Raw genomic sequence first — 16683 nt, 5'->3', positions numbered from 1 at the left:
AACAGAACCAAACCGACTAGTTTAGTTCAGTTTCTTTTTTGAAAAACAGTAAAAAACTGAAACAAATTGAACTAATGAAGTAATAGAAAATTGACAAGTGTACCAAAAACTATCGAAGTAGTAAAATTATCGTTCCCACAAGGACTGTTTTTAATCTCAACAATTCTAGTACCTTATTGAATAGGATGTATAAATGTTATTTTGTTTTGCCACTATGCAGTTGATTGATTTGATTGCTTAAAAGTAATGACAGAAAATAAAGATTGGTTGTAAAGAATAAGATAGAGATGGGATTAGGTCTTTCGAATCATCAATGTTCCCCTAATTGGTATACTGCACCTATTCTTATGAATGATTTTCTAGTTCCACGATAGTTAACAAAATAGTCCTAATCAATCCCTAAAGTTAGGACCCTCATCTCAAACTACAGCCCCTAATCCCTTAGGTGGCCTAATAATCTTTGAAGGTGTAAGTATGTTAACCTAATATCACTAACAACCGATTATCCATTCCTAGACTAATCATGTTTATTAGAACAATTCAATTAGGTCTAAGTCGAAAGTTATGGTCAGTAGTCATTCGTTCTCACTAAATCATATTTATATTTGATCAGGATATAAAAAGCATAAAGAACAATTGAATTGAATAAAAACTAGATTGTCATTCACAATAAATAGAGTTTCACAGCAACATGGATCAATTCGGGTTACAAAGAATCATCTCAGACCTAATCTCTAAGAGATTTAGCTACTCATAATCGAGTTTACAAATAGCATAATCAATATAGGAATCAATACATACATGAACTGGTAAAAGGTTGAAGAAATCGCTGGTCTAGCCGTCTTGTAGTCTCAAAATCGCACTTTGCTCTTCTAAAATCGCAACCCTTGTCTTTGGAATAAACTTCAGCTTAAATAGGCACATAAATTCGCCCAAAATCGTGTCATGTTTTAAGTAAATTGTGACATGTTTTCCTTTGAATATTAAACAGCTGAATTAGGGTTTCCTCAAATCGTGACATGTTTTGGACTATATCATCTGTGCTAACAGGGACTGCCTCATCTTTTAATTAAAATATACACTCGTAGGGGTTTAAATGGTTCGGACAAGACCGATGAAACTGAAAATTCAAACCGAACAAAACCGAACAAGTATCCGACCTTGTTTGGTTCAGTTCAAAACCAAACCAAACCAACTTAAACTGATCTAGTTTTGTTCGGTTCTCGGATTTTAATTTTGATATCCAGTGAACCGATGAACCGAACCAATGCTAGCCTCACTCTTCATTGAAGTAATATTATCCCCTCTCACACACATTTATGATTATGCTACAAATTAAAGTCCAACATAAAATACTCCTTGATATATTACTTTCTCCCATCATCATCTCATCTCATAACTCACACTCTATTTTATTTATACTAACAAAGAACACTAGCCGCCAGTCACACCTAAACCAACATTCCACATTGTCGTTGGGATCGTCCATCTCTTGTTAGTTTTTTCATGTTAGTTATACAAAGTAGTTTGAAAAATAGATAACAAGGAAAACAAAGTTCTATGAAATATTTGAGTATGGTGTAAGCAAAAATGACTCAAGTGCTCATAAGGACTTATAGCACCGGTCCCGTCAAACTGTCTCTCCTTCAACCCATTCTAAATAGATGTCTTGATATCAAAAGCCACAAGATTAGCAGGTTGAAAAGTATGAGTTAGGCGACCACGGGGATTAGCTAACCCATAGTCTCCCAACTTCGGTATTTCTTGTGGTTCTCCCATAGTGCTAGATTTAGGAGAAGAGATTGTTTCAGTTTTAGTAAATGTCAGACTTGGTATCGGTTCTCGTGCACTCGGTGGAACTGACTTTGACAACCGAAAAACTTTCCAATTGGCTCTTGCAGTCCTTTCAATTTCAGCTTCGTATTCTAGATCGTCTGAACTCCGTCTACCTCGCATAACGACAAAATACCTTAGTAGCACTGCACGATACTAAGTAATTAATGAATACTGAAACAATAAAAGAATTTATTTTAACAGAAAATAAATTGCAGAAATCCTAAATTATGACGTAATTCCCTTGTTCAAATAGATCAACGGTCCCCGAGAACGGCTCCAAAAACTTGATAGACAATTGGCAAGAGTACCAAAAATATCGAAGTAGTAAAATTATCGTTCCCACAAGGACTGTTTTTAATCTCAACAATTCTAGTACGTTATTAAATAGGATGTATAATGGTTATTTTGTGTTGCCACTAGGGAGTTGATTGGTTTGATTGCATAAAAGTAAGGACAGAAAACAAAGATTGGTTGTAAAGAATAAGAGAGAGATGAGATCAGGTCTTTCGAATCATTTATGTTCCCCTAATTTGTATATCGCACCTATTCTTAAGAATGATTTTCTAGTTCCACCGTAGTTAACAAAATAGGCCTAATCAATCCCTTGAGTTAGGACCCTCTTCTCAAATTACAACCCCTAATCCCTTAGGTGGTCTAATAATCTTTGAAGGTTTAAGCACGTTAACCTAATATCACTAACAAATGATTATCCATTCCTAAAGTAACCATGTTTATTAGAACAATTCAATTAGGTCTAAGTCGAAAGCTATGGTCAGTAGTCATTCGTTCTCACTAAATCATATTTATATTTGATCAGGATATAAAAAGCATAAAGAACAATTGAATTGAATAAAAACTAGATTGTCATTCACAATAAATAGAGTTTCACATCAACATGGATCAATTCGGGTTACAAAGAATCATCTCAGACCTAATCTCTAAGAGATTTAGCTACTCATAATCGAGTTTACATATAGCATAATCAATATAGGAATCAATACATACATGAACTGGTAAAAGGTTGAAGAAATCGCTCTTCTAGCCGTCTTGTAGTCTTAAAATCGCACTTTGCTTTTCTAAAATCGTAACCCTTGTCTTTAGAATAATCTTCAGCTGAAATAGGCACATAAATTCGCCCAAAATCGCGTCATGTTTTAAGTAAATTGTGACACGTTTTCCTTTGAATATTAAACAGCTGAATTAGGGTTTCCTCAAATCGTGACATGTTTTGGACCATATCATCTGTGCTAACAGGGACTGCCTCGTCTTTTAATTAAAATATACACTCTTTGGGGTTTAAATGGTTCGGACAAAACCGATGAAACTGAAAATTCAAACCGAACAAAACCGAACAAGTATCCGACCTTGTTTGGTTCGGTTCAAAACCAAACCAAACCAACTTAAACTGATCTAGTTTTGTTCGGTTCTCGGATTTTAATTTTGATATCCAGTGAACCGATGAACCGAACCAATGCTAGCCTCACTCTTCATTTAAGTAATATTATCCCCTCTCACACACATATATGATTATGCTACAAATTAAAGTCCAACATAAAATACTCCTTGATATATTACTTTCTCCCATCATCATCTCATCTCATAACTCACACTCTATTTTATTTATACTAACAAAGAACACTAGCCGCCAGTCACACCTAAACCAACATTCCACATTGTCGTTGGGATCGTCCAACTCTTGTTAGTTTTTTCATGTTAGTTATACAAAGTAGTTTGAAAAATAGATAACAAGGAAATCAAAGTTCTATGAAATATTTGAGTATGGTGTAAGCAAGAATGACTCAAGGCTCATAAGGACTTATGGCATCGGTCCCGTCAAACTGTCTCTCCTTCAACCCATTCTGAATAGATGTCTTGATATCAAAAGCCACAAGATTAGCAGGTTGAAAAGTATGAGTTAGGCGACCACGGGGATTAGCTAACCCATAGTCTCCCAACTTCGGTCTTTCTTGTGGTTCTCCCATAGTGCTAGATTTAAGAGAAGAGATTGTTTCAGTTTCAGTAAATGTCAGACTTGGTATCGGTTCTCGTCCACTCGGTGGAACTGACTTTGACAACCGAAAAACTTTCCAATTGGCTCTTGCACTCCTTTCAATTTCAGCATCGTATTCTAGATCGTCTGAACTCCGTCTACCTCGCATAACGACAAAATACCTTAGTAGCACTGCACGATACTAAGTAATTAATGAATACTGAAACAATAAAAGAATTTATTTTAACAGAAAATAAATTGCAGAAATCCTAAATTATGACGTAATTCCCTTGTTGAAATAGATCAACAGTCCCCGAAAACGGCTCCAAAAACTTGATAGACAATTGGCAAGTGTACCAAAAATATCGAAGTAGTAAAATTATCGTTCCCACAAGGACTGTTTTTAATCTCAACAATTCTAGTACCTTATTGAATAGGATGTATAAAGGTTATTTTGTTTTGCCACTATGCAGTTGATTGATTTGATTGCTTAAAAGTAATGACAGAAAATAAAGATTGGTTGTAAAGAATAAGATAGAGATGGGATTAGGTCTTTCGAATCATCAATGTTCCCCTAATTGGTATACTGCACCTATTCTTATGAATGATTTTCTAGTTCCACGATAGTTAACAAAATAGTTCTAATCAATCCCTAAAGTTAGGACCCTCTTCTCAAACTACAGCCCCTAATCCCTTAGGTGGCCTAATAATCTTTGAAGGTGTAAGCACGTTAACCTAATATCACTAACAAACGATTATCCTTTCCTAGACTAATCATGTTTATTAGAACAATTCAATTAGGTCTAAGTCAAAAGTTATGGTCAGTAGTCATTCGTTCTCACTAAATCATATTTATATTTGATCAGGATATAAAAAGCATAAAGAACAATTGAATTGAATAAAAACTAGATTGTCATACACAATAAATAGAGTTTCACAGCAACATGGATCAATTCGGGTTACAAAGAATCATCTCAGACCTAATCTCTAAGAGATTTAGCTACTCATAATCGAGTTTACAAATAGCATAATCAATATAGGAATCAATACATACATGAACTGGTAAAAGGTTGAAGAAATCGCTCTTCTAGCCGTCTTGTAGTCTTAAAATCGCACTTTGCTCTTCTAAAATCGTAACCCTTGTCTTTGGAATAATCTTCAGCTGAAATAGGCACATAAATTTGCCAAAAATCACGTCATGTTTTAAGTAAATTGTGACACGTTTTCCTTTGAATATTAAACAGCTGAATTAGGGTTTCCTCAAATCGTGACACGTTTTGGACCATATCAACTGTGCTAACAGGGACTGCCTCCTCTTTTAATTAAAATGTACACTCTTAGGGGTTTAAGTGGTTCGGACAAAACCTATGAAACTGAAAATTCAAACCGAACCAAATCGAAAAAGTATCCGACCTTGTTTGGATCGGTTCAAAACCAAACCAAACCAACTTAAACTGATCTAGTTTTGTTCGGTTCTCGGATTTTAATTTTGATATCCAGTGAACCGATGAACCGAACCAATGCTAGCCTCACTCTTCATTTTAGTAATATTATCCCTTCTCACACACATTTATGATTATGCTAAAAATTAAAGTCCAACATAAAATACTCCTTAATATATTACTTTCTCCCATCATCATCTCATCTCATAACTCACACTCTATTTTATTTATACTAATAAAGAACACTAGCCGCCAGTCACACCTAAACCAACATTCCACATTGTCGTTGGGATCGTCCATCTCTTGTTAGTTTTTTCATGTTAGTTATACAAAGTAGTTTGAAAAATAGGTAACAAGGAAAACAAAGTTCTATGAAATATTTGAGTATGGTGTATGCAAGAATGACTCAAGTGCTCATTAGGACTTATAGCATCGGTCCCGTCAAACTGTCTCTCCTTCAACCCATTCTGAATAGATGTCTTGATATCAAAAGCCACAAGATTAGCAGGTTTAAAAGTATGAGTTAGGCGACCAAGGGGATTAGCTAACCCATAGTCTCCCAACTTCGGTCTTTCTTGTGGTTCTCCCATAGTGCTAGATTTAGGAGAAGAGATTGTTTCAGTTTCAGTAAATGTCGGACTTGGTATCGGTTCTCGTGCACTCGGTGGAACTGACTTTGATAACCGAAAAACTTTCCAATTGGCTCTTGCAGTCCTTTCAATTTCAGCATCGTATTCTAGATCGTCTGAACTCTGTCTACCTCGCATAACGACAAAATACCTTAGTAGCACTGCACGATACTAAGTAATTAATGAATACTGAAACAATAAAAGAATTTATTTTAACAGAAAATAAAATGCAGAAATCCTAAATTATGACGTAATTGCCTTGTTGAAATAGATCAACAGTCCCCGAGAACGACTCCAAAAACTTGATAGACAATTGGCAAGTGTACCAAAACTATCGAAGTAGAAAAATTATCGTTCCCACAAGGACTGTTTTTAATCTCAACAATTCTAGTACCTTATTGAATAGGATGTATAAAGGTTATTTTGTTTTGCCACTATGCAATTGATTGATTTGATTGCTTAAAAGTAATGACAGAAAATAAAGATTGGTTGTAAAGAATAAGATAGAGATGGGATTAGGTCTTTCGAATCATCAATGTTCCCCTAATTGGTATACTGCACCTGTTCTTATGAATGATTTTCTAGTTCCACGATAGTTAACAAAATAGTTCTAATCAATCCCTAAAGTTAGGACCCTCTTCTCAAACTACAGCCCCTAATCCCTTAGGTGGCCTAATAATCTTTGAATGTGTAAGCACGTTAACCTAATATCACTAACAAACGATTATCCATTCCTAGACTAATCATGTTTATTAGAACAATTCAATTAGGTCTAAGTCGAAAGTTATGGTCAGTAGTCATTCGTTCTCACTAAATCATATTTATATTTGATCAGGATATAAAAAGCATAAAGAACAATTGAATTGAATAAAAACTAGATTGTCATACACAATAAATAGAGTTTCACAGCAACATGGATCAATTCGGGTTACAAAGAATCATCTCAGACCTAATCTCTAAGAGATTTAGCTACTCATAATCGAGTTTACAAATAGCATAATCAATATAGGAATCAATACATACATGAACTGGTAAAAGGTTGAAGAAATCGCTCTTCTAGCCGTCTTGTAGTCTTAAAATCGCACTTTGCTCTTCTAAAATCGTAACCCTTGTCTTTGGAATAATCTTCAGCTGAAATAGGCACATAAATTCGCCCAAAATCACGTCATGTTTTGTAATATCCCACGTAATTTTAAATAAATTGTTGTATCAGTTACATGTCCGAACGGAAATAATTTTCAAAGGATTAATTACTTATTGAGAAATCGACGATATTTGGTAAGTTTCTCGTATTACTATTTCAACGGACATGAGAAATTAAATGGTTACGAATTAACGGAGGATAATTATGTCTTTTTCACTTGAAGGGTATTTTGGTAATCTTGTCACTCAAGATTTTTTTTAAAATTGGCTAAAGGTCAATATTTTCTCACACTTTCTACATTCTTCTTTCCCTAAAAATATCATAATTTTTCTACTCCCACCTTCTAGCTCTCTCACGGTTCTCTCATCCATTCCTCCATTCTTCAATGCAAATCCATTACAAAAACAACATCCAAGCTTGAATGGGATAGGTATGTATGGTTGTGTTAACTTTGGAGCTTTTCTTACAATCTTGGGTTGTAATGCTTGTATGTTGCCATAGATCTTGAACCTGGTTCTTGTTGATGTGTAGATGCAAAGAGAAGTGTCAAGATTGAGGAAAGGGCTGAAAGTTGAAATTGAGTGTAAGTACAAGTGATTAATGGCTTGAATTGTGACCAAGTTTTCCAAAAGCTTCCATAACTGATTTTTGGGATAAACATGTTAGGATTGCTGTAGAAATGGGATAGGAGATGTGTATACATGTTTGATTTGATTCTGGAAAATTTGAGCAGAAATTGAATTGTTTAGAGGTCATAAGCTGTCAGTTAAGCTGTTTTGAGCAAAATGCCTTAAATGACTAAGTTGTGAGTTCAAATTACTGTATAAGTGGTTCATAGGGCTAATAATACATGTTGGAACTTCTGTGTTAAAGGTTGGGTCGAAATATATGTGATAGAAGTTATAAGTTGCTAGTTAAGCCGTTGAAGAATAACTTAAGTTGGAAGTTAAGTTGTTTCAAGTATTATTTTCTGAAGAACAGCTTATGAGATATATGTTTGATTGACATATGAGTAATGGAAAAATGATAAGATGTTTTAGTAATGTTGAAAGTGCTTAAATGATAATTAAGCTGTTTTCGAAGTGCTTAAGTAGCCAAACGGCGAACTTCTGGTACAGGGACTGAAATGAAATTTTATCGGATGTAAGCTGGTTGATGAAGTAAGGCTATGTCACGAGTGGTTTGAATTGTTTCAGAAGGGGCAAGACCTATAAGCTAAGGCATAAGCTATTTTGGGAAAGTGATTATAGAGTTTTGGAGATAGCAGAGCTGCAGATTTTGGGATAAGTTGCTTGCAATTTGCAGGAATGATTCACGGTGAGTTCCTTTTAGTTAGAAACTTCCCTTTGGGTAGTTAAAATTATGACTTTAGAATAATAGAACATAATTTGGTACATTAGAACATAATTTAGTGACATTTTGATTAAGGTTCACACCCTTGCTAGTGTACTCTAAAATAGTTTTTATGTTGATAAATATGCTTATGGTAATGTAGGAGTTAGAGGAAAATTATTATGATAAGTTTTACGTGAGTATGAATAAATATGCAATTTCGGCTAACATTCCGGAAAGTGAGAATTGTTGAATTTTATTACTTTATTTCGACTCTTAGCTAATATAAATTATACTTTTAAAGTGATATGATGGTTTGGTTTGGCTAAGACTCCAATTCTCATTATTGCCGAATATGTAGCCGAAATTGTATTATGCATATCCTCTAATCATACACTACCATAGTGTATATTTATTTGTGTAAAGGAATGTTTAGAGTAAAATAGCCATTGAAACAAATTATTCATGGGTAGAATTCTAAGTATGGAAGTTCGACTTAATTAGTCGAATTTAATTTATCAGGATATGGGGAAATCTTATAACCTTTTAGGAATGGCATATGACAACGATATGCCTAGAACCTGAATAGGTTAGTATCAGAATTAATTTCAGAATAAAGACGGAATCACTACGTCTTTATTATCAGATTCAGGATGTTATCATTATAAGAAAATCAGTTAAGATAAGTTATTCCTCTTTAGCTCCCCGTCAGTAGTGGAGTTGAGGATTAACTCAGTTATCAGAGAATCAGTTCAGTTTATAATATTAAATAATTTATAAGTCATGGCTTTCGCTATTCCCGCCAGTTGGATACGAAAGGTTCCCGCCAGTTGGAACGGGCACTATCCGTAAGGATGACCCCATGACAATAAGAGGAGTCCGGTATCCCCGTCAGTTGGGTTCCCGCCAGTTGGAAATTATTACCGGTCAGAGTGGAATAAATTCCGGGGTTACTCCACCTGGGTTTATTCCGTAAAATCAACTCAGATAATATTGTTTGTTCAACGCTAACATTTCTAACATAATATGACAGACATTATGATTATAATTATGATTATGAGTTGAGTATTAGTATCAGGATTATATCAGTCTTTTAGACAGCGATCCTAGTTATTCCCCGATCGCTCAGTTATGCATGATAAATTGCATAAACCCAAAAATGGTTGAGTTTAGAGACAGATGGCGATCCTAGGTTCCCTGAGATTGCCTACAGTCTAGGATAGGTGGAACTCACTGAGACATCCCGTCTCACCCCAATCCCTTTTATTTTATTTCAGAGACACAGGTGGATCGCAAGCAAGGCAGTTCGTGATGAAGTAGAGAAAGAAGCTGGACAATTATGTTGACTTTTCATTGCATGTATGTTGTACACGTCAGTGGTATTATTTTAAATGTATAGACAAGTAGTTTTATGATATGTTCGGAAGAAATTTTATTATTGTAATTTTAATGTATCCAATGCCAAGTTTAACGAGCATACTAGATATCCTAGGTAATTTCTAGTATGGGTGTTACAATTTGGTATCAGAGCAGGTCGATTCAGATCGTGCCTTGGGTCATTAGAATTCAATAAAATGCAGTGGGACCATTGGGTTCCGGATGTTTATTCTAAATGTCATATCTACCTGAGCCTGATCAACTCAATCTAGTATATGACAGTTAGAACGAATGTCTGAGAGCTGAATAGGACCTAGGAGGAATGAAGCATAAGAAGAAGGAAAGTCAGGGTGTCAGGTTTATAGGGAATTTTGCTATGGAAGTATTTGATGCCTAATGGTGGTTGCTAAACTTTGAAGCTGAAGATTCTTCAAGCACATAAGGGAAATGTTAAGATTAAGACGGAGTACTATGTATTGTTGAACGACACTTTTTATGTGGATACCTTTGAAGTAAGATATTCAGGGTGACTAAGGGATAATTGCAACTTTGACAGGAGCCGCAATATAAGAGGCATAAGTAAGGTATAGAAGAAATGAGTATTTCTAAAGGCGTAACTAGAACTGCAGGATCAGAAGATGAACTTGATATGAGAAAATTATCTGATGAACAATGGAATTCAGAAACTCTCGGTGGGTGTAGAGTATGTGAGAAGTGAAAGACTTGAATGCCGAAACGAGCTGGATTTTGATGCTTGAACTGTTAGGTGAACTAATTAAGGAATAAGTAAATTATTTTGGAGCAGACAAGGAAACCCCGATGTGAGCAATGAATGGACGACGTAAGTTAGATAAACTATGTCGGATTAGTCAAACCTCCCGAATCTAAAGTGCTAGATTTATGAATTAGAAAGTGAAGATGCTATACCGCATAAGAGTCAAGAAAGATGAATAAATAGTAGTGGAAAGATCCTTACGGATTAGAGCACGAATTGGATGCATTTTTTAGCAAGGAATTGCAGAAAAGTTAAACTAATAAGGATTGTACGCTAAGGAAATTGAATAAGACCTCTTGCATTTATAATGATATTAAGTTGTTCTTCGAACTAAGAAATACAAGTATAACAGTAAGTGGAAAGAGATCCAGGTAATGGTCAGAGACAAATGTAAATTTTCGATCTAAACGGAAAATAAAGATTTAATAATAATAAATTGCGGAAGTTCGGTGAACTAATGGACGAATGATGTCAAGCTCATTCAACGGAATGTCGAGGACAAGAATGTATTAACGCATGAATACAATAGGTTGATGTGTTAAAGATTAAATCAAGATTTTTGAATTTGAAAATTATTTTAAGGTTCTGCTACAGGAAAAAATTGTCGCTAGTGTAAAAGAGTTAAGAATGAAGTAAAGTATTGAGGAATTAAACATTTTTATCTGATGATTTTTCTGATGCAAATGTCTTGAAAACCAAAAGAATGATTTTGTTAACTACATCGAATTTTGGGAGTCGAAGTTATTACAGAGGAGATCGTAAGTGTATCTGTCAATACATACAAGAACAAACTAAATGGAAATAAGCCTCGAATATTCAAGTATGTTTTAGTTCATAAATAATGTGAATGTGAGAATCATTCAAGGAACACTTTGCGAGAACAAGTATGTAGTGCAAGTTTAAAGAAAAAAAAATTGCAGTATTTGAAAATGACTCGTCAGTGATTATAAGTCGGTGCTCGAAATAGCAAGAAGTGTAAAGTTAGCCCCATGTTCATAACATGTAGTAATGAGATGGAGAAATTTACAGTATGGTTGGAGCAGTACGCCTAAGCGAAGTGAACTAATAAATCAGAGTAGCGCAACGAGATATTAATCAGCAAGAAGTAACATAATGTGCAAAAGTTTAAGACTTTGAATGAGATATTCATGGGAAATCTTAAGAGACGAATTAAACAATTTTCCAAACCGCATAATTCACAGATATGAAAATTTCAAGTAGTAAGAGTAGGATGAAGGTGTTCCTACCTTATTAAATATAAGAAATTGGAATCACCTATAGTATGTAACCCGGTTAATCGACGCCGTGATTTTGAAGAATGACTTAGAAGTATCAGATTAGTTAAAAGGAGTCATGTATGAGGCAAAGATATAAATTTTGTATCTTGAAGATTTTATTTTTATTTTGGTTTGAAATACTATCATGGAATATCAGGTATATTAACATGTATCTGAGGGAACAGATACTACTCAGAATATGAATGCAAATGCTTGAATGCAATTTTAGTCTTGAAGTTTAGGAATCTCAACTCCATATTTTTGAGGTAAAGAAAAGATTGATATCACACAAATGGGACTACGCATGTTCAGGTTATGAGTATGGAATTAAGAAAAAGATGATAAGACATTCCCTAGAGTAACAGCTATAACAATATTGTTCAAGAATGAAATGTATATTTTGAACATATAAGTTCAAGAGAAGATCTATGATGATACTTTTTACTCATCCTAATATGATCAAGGTGTATCGTGATTGATTTAAATTCTGATATAGAAGAAGCAAAGTTGAATGACTACAAATATATGTTATGTATTAAGCTATCAGTTGTACTGCCTCGTGTATTGTGTACTCGCCAGTCAGTGCACCATTCTCATATAAGATTTATATATTTAATGTACTCGCCAGTTAGTACACTATGTATTTAAATCTGATTTATGGATTGTACTCGTCAGTTAGTACTTCCAACAGATGTTAGAGGTAGCACAATGTTGAGTTTATTCATATAAAACATAACAGACATCAGAAGTAACATTTACCTATTTATGTATTGATTAACGGAGAAAGTTGGAACAATTCTTACTTTCGATGAAATAAACTTGACGTCAGATATTGCTCAGAGTAAGGACGATCTTATACAGCGTATGATATGATTATCATTAGAAGACCTCGTTATTTGGGGCATAGTTCAGACATAAAATTTTATTGGGATCAGACATAGCATGAAAGATCACTCAAAGGTCATATTCGTCCAAGACAAGATAAAAGTTGACGAAGTCGATAGAAGTGTTACTTTAGTAAACGTATGAGATTTTTCAAGAATTCAGTAAAGGTAAACAAGTAGGAGTAACCTAAGACAATTTATAAAGAGTATGTGGAACAAGGAATTTACTCGAAAGATATCAGATGCATTGGTTAGCTTTACAATCCACTATGTTCGGAATGTGTATAATGTATTCCACAAATCACAGATAAGAAGGTTATTATCGAATCTTTTCGACATATGAGATCGGCAAATATGTCCTGAAATCGATTTAACATATTAATTCAAGTCAGTTGTATCTATGGCTAGGTAGTCGGAAGACTTTATGTAACAAGGGAAACCGATAATTTAGTCGGATAAAGAGAATCAGTTGGTAACAGACGTATGTGGAAGTCTAAGATCGAAAGTATAGAGGAATTATATGTACTTATTATCAGGTAAACTCTAAATTTCGAGGACGAAATTTCTTTAAGGGGGGTAGAGTGTAATATCCCACGTAATTTTAAATAAATTGTTGTATCAGTTACATGTCCGAACGGAAATAATTTTCAAAGGATTAATTACTTATTGAGAAATCGACGATATTTGGTAAGTTTCTCGTATTACTATTTCAACGGACATGAGAAATTAAATGGTTACGAATTAACGGAGGATAATTATGTCTTTTTCACTTGAAGGGTATTTTGGTAATCTTGTCACTCAAGATTTTTTTTAAAATTGGCTAAAGGTCAATATTTTCTCACACTTTCTACATTCTTCTTTCCCTAAAAATATCATAATTTTTCTACTCCCACCTTCTAGCTCTCTCACGGTTCTCTCATCCATTCCTCCATTTTTCAATGCAAATCCATTACAAAAACAACATCCAAGCTTGAATGGGATAGGTATGTATGGTTGTGTTAACTTTGGAGCTTTTCTTACAATCTTGGGTTGTAATGCTTGTATGTTGCCATAGATCTTGAACATGGTTCTTGTTGATGTGTAGATGCAAAGAGAAGTGTCAAGATTGAGGAAAGGGCTGAAAGTTGAAATTGAGTGTAAGTACAAGTGATTAATGGCTTGAATTGTGACCAAGTTTTCCAAAAGCTTCCATAACTGATTTTTGGGATAAACATGTTAGGATTGCTGTAGAAATGGGATAGGAGATGTGTATACATGTTTGATTTGATTCTGGAAAATTTGAGCAGAAATTGAATTGTTTAGAGGTCATAAGCTGTCAGTTAAGCTGTTTTGAGCAAAATGCCTTAAATGACTAAGTTGTGAGTTCAAATTACTGTATAAGTGGTTCATAGGGCTAATAATACATGTTGGAACTTCTGTGTTAAAGGTTGGGTCGAAATATATGTGATAGAAGTTATAAGTTGCTAGTTAAGCCGTTGAAGAATAACTTAAGTTGGAAGTTAAGTTGTTTCAAGTATTATTTTCTGAAGAACAGCTTATGAGATATATGTTTGATTGACATATGAGTAATGGAAAAATGATAAGATGTTTTAGTAATGTTGAAAGTGCTTAAATGATAATTAAGCTGTTTTCGAAGTGCTTAAGTAGCCAAACGGCGAACTTCTGGTACAGGGACTGAAATGAAATTTTATCGGATGTAAGCTGGTTGATGAAGTAAGGCTATGTCACGAGTGGTTTGAATTGTTTCAGAAGGGGCAAGACCTATAAGCTAAGGCATAAGCTATTTTGGGAAAGTGATTATAGAGTTTTGGAGATAGCAGAGCTGCAGATTTTGGGATAAGTTGCTTGCAATTTGCAGGAATGATTCACGGTGAGTTCCTTTTAGTTAGAAACTTCCCTTTGGGTAGTTAAAATTATGACTTTAGAATAATAGAACATAATTTGGTACATTAGAACATAATTTAGTGACATTTTGATTAAGGTTCACACCCTTGCTAGTGTACTCTAAAATAGTTTTTATGTTGATAAATATGCTTATGGTAATGTAGGAGTTAGAGGAAAATTATTATGATAAGTTTTACGTGAGTATGAATAAATATGCAATTTCGGCTAACATTCCGGAAAGTGAGAATTGTTGAATTTTATTACTTTATTTCGACTCTTAGCTAATATAAATTATACTTTTAAAGTGATATGATGGTTTGGTTTGGCTAAGACTCCAATTCTCATTATTGCCGAATATGTAGCCGAAATTGTATTATGCATATCCTCTAATCATACACTACCATAGTGTATATTTATTTGTGTAAAGGAATGTTTAGAGTAAAATAGCCATTGAAACAAATTATTCATGGGTAGAATTCTAAGTATGGAAGTTCGACTTAATTAGTCGAATTTAATTTATCAGGATATGGGGAAATCTTATAACCTTTTAGGAATGGCATATGACAACGATATGCCTAGAACCTGAATAGGTTAGTATCAGAATTAATTTCAGAATAAAGACGGAATCACTACGTCTTTATTATCAGATTCAGGATGTTATCATTATAAGAAAATCAGTTAAGATAAGTTATTCCTCTTTAGCTCCCCGTCAGTAGTGGAGTTGAGGATTAACTCAGTTATCAGAGAATCAGTTCAGTTTATAATATTAAATAATTTATAAGTCATGGCTTTCGCTATTCCCGCCAGTTGGATACGAAAGGTTCCCGCCAGTTGGAACGGGCACTATCCGTAAGGATGACCCCATGACAATAAGAGGAGTCCGGTATCCCCGTCAGTTGGGTTCCCGCCAGTTGGAAATTATTACCGGTCAGAGTGGAATAAATTCCGGGGTTACTCCACCTGGGTTTATTCCGTAAAATCAACTCAGATAATATTGTTTGTTCAACGCTAACATTTCTAACATAATATGACAGACATTATGATTATAATTATGATTATGAGTTGAGTATTAGTATCAGGATTATATCAGTCTTTTAGACAGCGATCCTAGTTATTCCCCGATCGCTCAGTTATGCATGATAAATTGCATAAACCCAAAAATGGTTGAGTTTAGAGACAGATGGCGATCCTAGGTTCCCTGAGATTGCCTACAGTCTAGGATAGGTGGAACTCACTGAGACATCCCGTCTCACCCCAATCCCTTTTATTTTATTTCAGAGACACAGGTGGATCGCAAGCAAGGCAGTTCGTGATGAAGTAGAGAAAGAAGCTGGACAATTATGTTTACTTTTCATTGCATGTATGTTGTACACGTCAGTGGTATTATTTTAAATGTATAGACAAGTAGTTTTATGATATGTTCGGAAGAAATTTTATTATTGTAATTTTAATGTATCCAATGCCAAGTTTAATGAGCATACTAGATATCCTAGGTAATTTCTAGTATGGGTGTTACATGTTTTAAGTAAATTGTGACACGTTTTCCTTTGAATATTAAACAGTTGAATTAGGGTTTCCTCAAATCGTGACACGTTTTGGACCATATCAACTGTGCTAACAGGGACTGCCTCCTCTTTTAATTAAAATATACACTCTTAGGGGTTTAAGTGGTTCGGACAAAACCTATGAAACTGAAAATTCAAACCGAACCAAATCGAAAAAGTATCCGACCTTGTTTGGATCGGTTCAAAACCAAACCAAACCAACTTAAACTGATCTAGTTTTGTTCGGTTCTCGGATTTTAATTTTGATATCCAGTGAACCGATGAACCGAACCAATGCTAGCCTCACTCTTCATTTTAGTAATATTATCCCTTCTCACACACAGTTATGATTATGCTAAAAATTAAAGTCCAACATAAAATACTCCTTAATATATTACTTTCTCCCATCATCATCTCATCTCATAACTCACACTCCATTTTATTTATACTAAAAAAGAACACTAGCCGCCAGTCACACCTAAACTAACATTCCACATTGTCGCTGGGATCGTCCATCTCTTGTTAGTTTTTTCATGTTAGTTATACAAAGTAGTTTGAAAAATAGGTAA

At 34.4% G+C, this 16683-nt stretch overlaps 2 long non-coding RNA genes across 4 annotated transcripts; both read left to right on the top strand.

The window, feature by feature from the left end:
• The first annotated feature begins 7076 nt into the window (after window positions 1–7076).
• On the top strand, window positions 7077–9850 carry LOC146905793 (uncharacterized). 2 transcript variants are annotated; one of them, XR_015018675.1, is made up of 4 exons: window positions 7077–7471; window positions 7573–7624; window positions 8238–8358; window positions 9651–9850. It is a non-coding gene; the product is annotated as an uncharacterized LOC146905793 (long non-coding RNA). The 2 variants fall into 2 exon arrangements; XR_015018676.1 differs by having other exon boundaries at window positions 8190–8358.
• A 3761-nt stretch (window positions 9851–13611) lies between these two features.
• Window positions 13612–16036, top strand: LOC146905792 (uncharacterized). 2 transcript variants are annotated; one of them, XR_015018674.1, is made up of 4 exons: window positions 13621–13669; window positions 13771–13822; window positions 14388–14556; window positions 15849–16036. It is a non-coding gene; the product is annotated as an uncharacterized LOC146905792 (long non-coding RNA). The 2 variants fall into 2 exon arrangements; XR_015018673.1 differs by having other exon boundaries at window positions 13612–13822.
• The last annotated feature ends 647 nt before the right edge of the window (window positions 16037–16683 follow it).

Source organism: Medicago sativa, chromosome 7 (assembly GCF_051527215.1).
Source record: "Medicago sativa cultivar Bolivia chromosome 7, Bolivia_mono, whole genome shotgun sequence".
In the NCBI taxonomy this organism is placed as follows: domain Eukaryota; kingdom Viridiplantae; phylum Streptophyta; class Magnoliopsida; order Fabales; family Fabaceae; genus Medicago; species Medicago sativa.
The sequence above is the reverse complement of the archived record's forward strand: the minus strand, read 5'-3'. Positions and strand labels throughout refer to the sequence as shown.